Consider the following 6,252-nt stretch of genomic DNA (forward strand, 5'->3'; position numbering starts at 1 on the left):
CACCCTCACCAACTAAAACACGAAACCTAAAGAAAAGAAGTATTGGTTTCTCATTGACATAATAAAAAACAGGAGCACAAAATCATAGCTTTTCATCAATTGCCAAAAGAATTCTTCAATTCCTGAAACTTCAGAACAGCAGCAGCTAATTTTTCCTTGTAGAGAAAACAAACAGCAACACTAGAAATTAGCAGCACTCTCATGGCAAGCACACACCACACACACACACACACGACACATTGTCCAGCTCGCCCTGCATTCACACTACATCGGCACGAACATGAACACACATGAAGGACGCACGCACACAGCAGGATAGGCTAGCATGGATGTATGTAGAGCATGCACACAACCCACCAACTACCTTCCAGGAAGGATCCTTGTGGTCACACGAAATCACTACAACATTAGAAGCTCCATACTTTTTGTACTGATGTTTTTTTCATGATCAAACTGTTGTAACTTAAGGACTATAACTACTACAGGATGCCAAACATTTTTTCCATGAACTCTGATCCATTGAGACAAGGCGATGAATAGCTCAGGCTACAGGAGGGCTTTGCTATTTGTTCATGGGCACAAAATAGGTCGTCGCGAAGGAGATGCAAAAACAGCAGGAGTGCATCCGCATAGTTATTCATCTCCATATCAATAACACTTGGCCACCAAAAACCCGACAAATGGTTTTCCCTGAAAACACACAACAATTTTGAAATGCATCAGTACACCCTGACATTTTCAGTTTCAGAAGCAACCAAACATGCTAAATAGTACTCATGTACTTACTGGAACCACACATATCCTAAAATATTAATCATGTACTTACTGGTACAGATTAAATTTGCCAATGGGAGATTAAGCTCTCCAAGTGCAGCATGGAAGGAAGAAATAACTGACTGTCAATAGCACTCAGCGGTATAGTATTCAACATGACAAAATTGAACGTTCAACATTAGATGGGAACTTGGACGGGGCGCATTGCTCTACTCGGACAGCGCCCAGTGCTCAACTTGGACGGATGAGGTTGTCGTGCGCTTGGGAGGTTCCGCACCTGCATAATTACCATAAGGGGATTACGGACATCTCCCCTGTCTTCAGATGGCGGCACTGCAGGCCAGCTGTTGCTTCTCCTTGAACCGAAGGGAGAGAAAAAATGCGGACCTATGGCCGAGCACAATGTCAACTTGATATTTCATCAGTACTAGTATGACTGGACAAGAAAGTAATTAATTTTAAACACTAAATGAAATCCGGATATCTTAGTGAAATTGCAATATGGAGCTTTAGTCACCTTCCCCTGACAAAGAGTGACAGATACAAAGTAGTACTGCGCATTTCTGAAACACTTGACTAAAACCATAGCAGCTGTAGGCTTGTCGTCATCCATGATGGTCTTTGTGATTACTCATCCATTTTTTTAGTATCAGCACCGTGGCTACCCCTTCAAGTAAGCACCCGAATGGGTAGCCTCACAACTTAACAAATGCCAAATTTGAGAAAAAATGGTCAGGCATACATCTACAAGTGATGGAACGAACAATAGAGTCACCAAAATTAACATAGGGTATCTTTCTTCACTACTGTTTTGTTCCAGTGTGCTATCTCTTTTGTTTACAAAGTTACTACAAAATACATTAGCAAGGGCAGAGAATGATCATACCTGCAAGATGAAGTGAAAATGCACACTACGATGAACTGAAGAAGCACCAGATGTTGAACTGAATATACTGCACATGTCCATAAATATTAGCTTTTTAGTTGGCAACAAAGAAATATCAAAAAGGATATTTCATTTCTTATAAGCACATCAACAAACAGGTTGATAGCAGCAGGAATAGAACAAGTTCTTACCATCGGGGACCTTCCCACTTGCACGATCTGACGTCCACTCGTGCGAGTAGAACTGACAGACACACCATCAGGAACCTGCCCACTATGCGAGATCGAACTGAACCCGTTCGTGATGCCAAGGCCGACTAAACTTACGGTCTCTCGAGATCTGAACTGATTGTGTTACAAGTATACACAAAAATCCAAACGAGCTCATGTGAATACATGTTAAAAAGATAATTGAGTTCATGTATATTAATTGGAGAAGTTCAAACAGAAACTTTTTTAAGAAAACGGTACTTTTTTGCTATAACAACTATAGTCATCTTGCCAACCTTGTATATTTAACCGGTTAAAAATATAATCAAGTTCATGTATATTAAGAGGAGAAGTTGAAAAAGAAACTTTTAATAACAACTACATTCATCTTGCCACCCATTCAGTTTTTGCTTTGACAAAATCCACCCATTTAAAAAGTTTGTGCTGGCGTGGGGAAGCCTCGGTTTTTTGACAAAAACTCTCATGTTCTTTGACAGTTTTAATTTTGTCTGAACTTACTAGTTTCCCGGTTTTGAACTTATAGAATTTTATACCCCAAACTTCTACAGGTTTCTTTAATTTCTATGGAACAAAAACCGAAGGAGTATGGACTCATGAATTATACGAAAGAGCAAAACCATAGTGTGAACTTATCTGATGCTTTTGTCGAACGGAGGAGACGAGGTGATGCAGGAGCAAAACCCGACTCCTTGAATATACAGTAGTTGTGCTGTCAATACTTCTTTGAGTTCTGATTTCTGAACATTCCTAGTAGTAATACATGTACTGTGCAATACACAATTCTGTCATTGAGCAAGTTAGTTTAGAAAATCTGGAGATACTACATAACAATAGACAACACATAGTCCAAAGCATGCACGCGGCACAGGAATGCTCGCAATATGACACATGAACGCACTGGAGAAGCACAATGAAGGTGGCTGGACAAGCTCAAGGTCGTCCACTCCCAACTCTATTTTCCTTCTGTATTGGATAGATGATAATCTGTCTTGAACTGAACTAAGATTAGATTTTAAACTGAACTTAAATAAGAAAATGAACAAAACTAAAATAAGAATTTGAATGGCACTACATCAAAGAAGCCGTGTTCTTATGTTAATCTGAAAAACTACATTTTCTTTACAAATTAGAAGAACTGATGTTTAACTTTCTGGGAACGGAGAATCCATAGCTGAATAGAGCTACAAAGTGGTTTCTGAAAGAAGTTATTAGAACACACCGTGATTACAAACACACATGTACATGAACTGATTATAAAACATGAACACAACCTGACAACAAGGACACACATGAACTGACGACAAGAACATACCGGTCATTAACAGATTATAAATGGTGACAACACATCATAGCAGCTTGCCTTGACAGCAGACTAGAACAATACAACTCGGAATTCTTCTAACATATTTACTAGAACTGCTAGAAAATCAGAATTCGTCCCCTAAGTAAACTAGTGATGTTGAATTCCATTTTTTCAGTTCCCTCTTAGATATGTACACAAACAAAAGAGTAGAGGTATTTAAAGTTCTGAACCGAGCCTCTGTTGAAGCTTCGCGTGGGGTAGACAGGGGTGTCGTTGACACGTGAGATTGCGCGGGCGGTGTTGAACGGGAACTGGTGGCAGTGGTGAACGGCCTCAGGTGGCGGAGGTGAACAAAAGGGGATGGTCGAATCCGGCGGATGAAGGAGGCCAATACCTCCCATGTAAAACAGCATGACGGCACATCGAGACGGTGGTGTTGGGGACTGCAGGGGACCGGCGGCCCGAGCTGGGGGACAGGGGAGCGCGGCCTTGGTTGGCGGTGTTGAATGGACTGAGGGGGGTGGCGGCTGTGAACGGCCTGGCCCTCCCTTGGATTCCACCACGAGGCACTAGGGGAAGAAGGGGAAGGGCGCAGTCGACGATGCTATGCCACGGCAAGGAAGTGGTGCTGGGGCCGCAACGACGCTCTAGGGGAGGGAGCCGGTCGGCGGCGGCGCGCTGGGAAAGGGAGCCGGGCGGATCCAGGCTGCTGCTGCGATGAACGGCATGCGGTGGTGGCATCGAATGGCCTGCGGTGATGGCGTCGAACGGCCATGGCGGCAGTGGGGGAGGAGGGCCTCGCCGGTGAGCAGGACGGTGGCGGTGGCGCTTGGCCAGTCGGAGTATGGGGCGGGCGTCGCTTAGGAGGTGTGGGGCGGTGCGGCGCCGGCAGGTGGGGGCGGCGCGTCGCCGGAAGGTGGGGGTGGCGCGGGGAAGAAGGTGGGGGCGGGGCGGCGCAGGGAAGAAGGGTGGGGGCGGGGTGGCGCAGGGAAGAAGGTGGGGGCGGGGCAGCGCAGGGAAGAAGGTGGGGGCGGGGCAGCGCCGGGAAGAAGATGGGGCGGGCGCGGCGGCGGGATCCAGACGGGGGAGAAGGTGGGGGGCTGGCCATCACCGGGATCCAGCCGGAGACGGGGGGATGCGGGAGTGGGTGGGCTGTGTTTTTCTTTTCTTTCGGCCACCACCAGTTTGGATACTACAGATCGGCCCTTATAGGGCGAGGGGTAATAGAATTATATATATATATATATATATATATATATATATATATATATATATATATATATATGAATTGTTTGGGGCACCTAGGTGCCTGGGCACCTTGATCGGGTTCTCTTTTGATTTGTATCTTTTTATTTGCATGCAAGACTTTCCATGTATAAAATAGCAGGACATAATTAACATTATCTAATTCAATACTTTCCTTTCATTGCTTTCTATCTCTCATACCTTTTCATGCTGATGTTTTAGATCGCGTATCTGCAACTATATGCAAAAAAAATGTATCGTTCCAATATATTTGTGTGGATGTATATTTATAAATCAATTGGGTATCATACCAAAAAATTTGTAACTACGTACTTCAAAAATAAATAGGTATGATACCTACGTATTTTTGGGATACTAGAAAAAGGGCCCGTGCGTTGCAACGGGAGAAACAAATCATGGGAAGGATCCTAAAAGAATATTAGGCGAGGGTGGGAATTACCGAATTAAAACAAAGTGGTAAAAAATCATCCCAACTTTTGGTAACAAAATGAGTGGCACATATTATAACTGAAATTTGTGTGCAGATCAAAAAGAGCAGTCCGCTTTAGTACCAACTTCCACTCTGCACAGTTTTCCAACTTGTATAATGTAATGTGCAGGGATAACTTCAAAATCAGAAATAGCTAGCACGGAGCCGAAATCATCATTTTAGGTACATCTGATCATGATTTGAGTTCCGGCTAAACAAAAGCAACCCTTAGCTAGAAAATCTATAAACAAAGTTATTCTAAAGTTTTTAACCCGGAATTAAATTTATCTTTGGCCATGATGAAGAATATATTTTGGTAACCTCGTATCAAGAGACAATATCCTTTTGGAATAGATCTTTTGAACCAGTGATTGGTTTGAACTATTAAAGAAACGTTGACTTCCTCTGAAATTTGAAGTGAAAAGAAAACTTATTGTGTCAGCTACACCTAGCTAGCTAGTGCCTTGCTGCACCAGTAGCAGTCGCCACAGCTTACTCCGTTGCGAGCCGCTGATGCAGCCTGTTGATAACTTGGTATACTCTTCAGCAGCCACATCAAAACAATATGTCACTCTTCAGAGGAAGCCAGGGATGTTTGTTCAGGCTTCTAATGCAAATGGAGCAGGGGAGCCTTTCCCTGTTGATCTAAAAAAATAATATATCCTTAGAAATTTGAAAAACAATTTACCACTCGAACAATTTTGCAAGTAGCAAAATAATATTGAAAGTACTCGAAAAGTACATCTTCTATGCCATGTTGAAAGACCAATCTCATGATTCACAAAAGGTATTTCCTAACAAATGAAGAGGCATCTCTGAAGGTTGCTGAAAATGAAATTGGCGGGAAAAAATGGCACTCTAACTCCATGCTTTTTCCTCGAAGTGAGGCCAGTCTGCACCTTAGCAACATGAATTTAGACCTGCTAGTATTGTTGTAGACATGTACACAGCTGAACCACTGTGCAGTGTTTCAGGAATGTGTACAACAGTGTCAAAGGGAAGGTAATTTAAGATGGCATCTAAATAGTTCAGTAGTGCTAAAAAAAATCTAATTAGTTCAGTAATGCTCAAAAAATCTAATTAGTTCAGAAAGACATTAGGAGATCAGCAAAGTGAAGAAACAAACTGGCACCTTGGACGGAATATTGATAGGAAAAAAACTATCAACTTGTTCATTTTTTTAGCAATTCCATGAATGCAGAACCAGGGAAATATGGTGCAAACAGTTTTGGTTAAAACATCTTTTGAAGCAGTCAATAATTTCAGCTTGTAAATCCCATAAATTTCTCAAAAAAACATAATAAGTAAACATGAATATGCTCTT

The 6,252-nt window shown here is 42.5% G+C and overlaps 1 long non-coding RNA gene across 3 annotated transcripts; it reads right to left on the reverse strand.

The window, feature by feature from the left end:
* Positions 1 to 383: 383 nt before the first annotated feature.
* Positions 384 to 4,383, reverse strand: LOC123120450 (uncharacterized). Of its 3 annotated transcripts, none has more exons than XR_006459465.1 (3): positions 1,852 to 4,346; positions 1,661 to 1,727; positions 384 to 1,475 (listed from the first exon to the last, which is right to left on the reverse strand). It is a non-coding gene; the product is annotated as an uncharacterized lncRNA (long non-coding RNA). The 3 variants fall into 3 exon arrangements; XR_006459466.1 differs by having other exon boundaries at positions 384 to 690; positions 787 to 1,727; positions 1,852 to 4,333; XR_006459464.1 differs by having other exon boundaries at positions 384 to 1,727; positions 1,852 to 4,383.
* Between the last annotated feature and the right edge of the window lie 1,869 nt (positions 4,384 to 6,252).

Source organism: Triticum aestivum, chromosome 1B, assembly GCF_018294505.1.
Source record: "Triticum aestivum cultivar Chinese Spring chromosome 1B, IWGSC CS RefSeq v2.1, whole genome shotgun sequence".
Lineage (NCBI taxonomy): Eukaryota > Viridiplantae > Streptophyta > Magnoliopsida > Poales > Poaceae > Triticum > Triticum aestivum.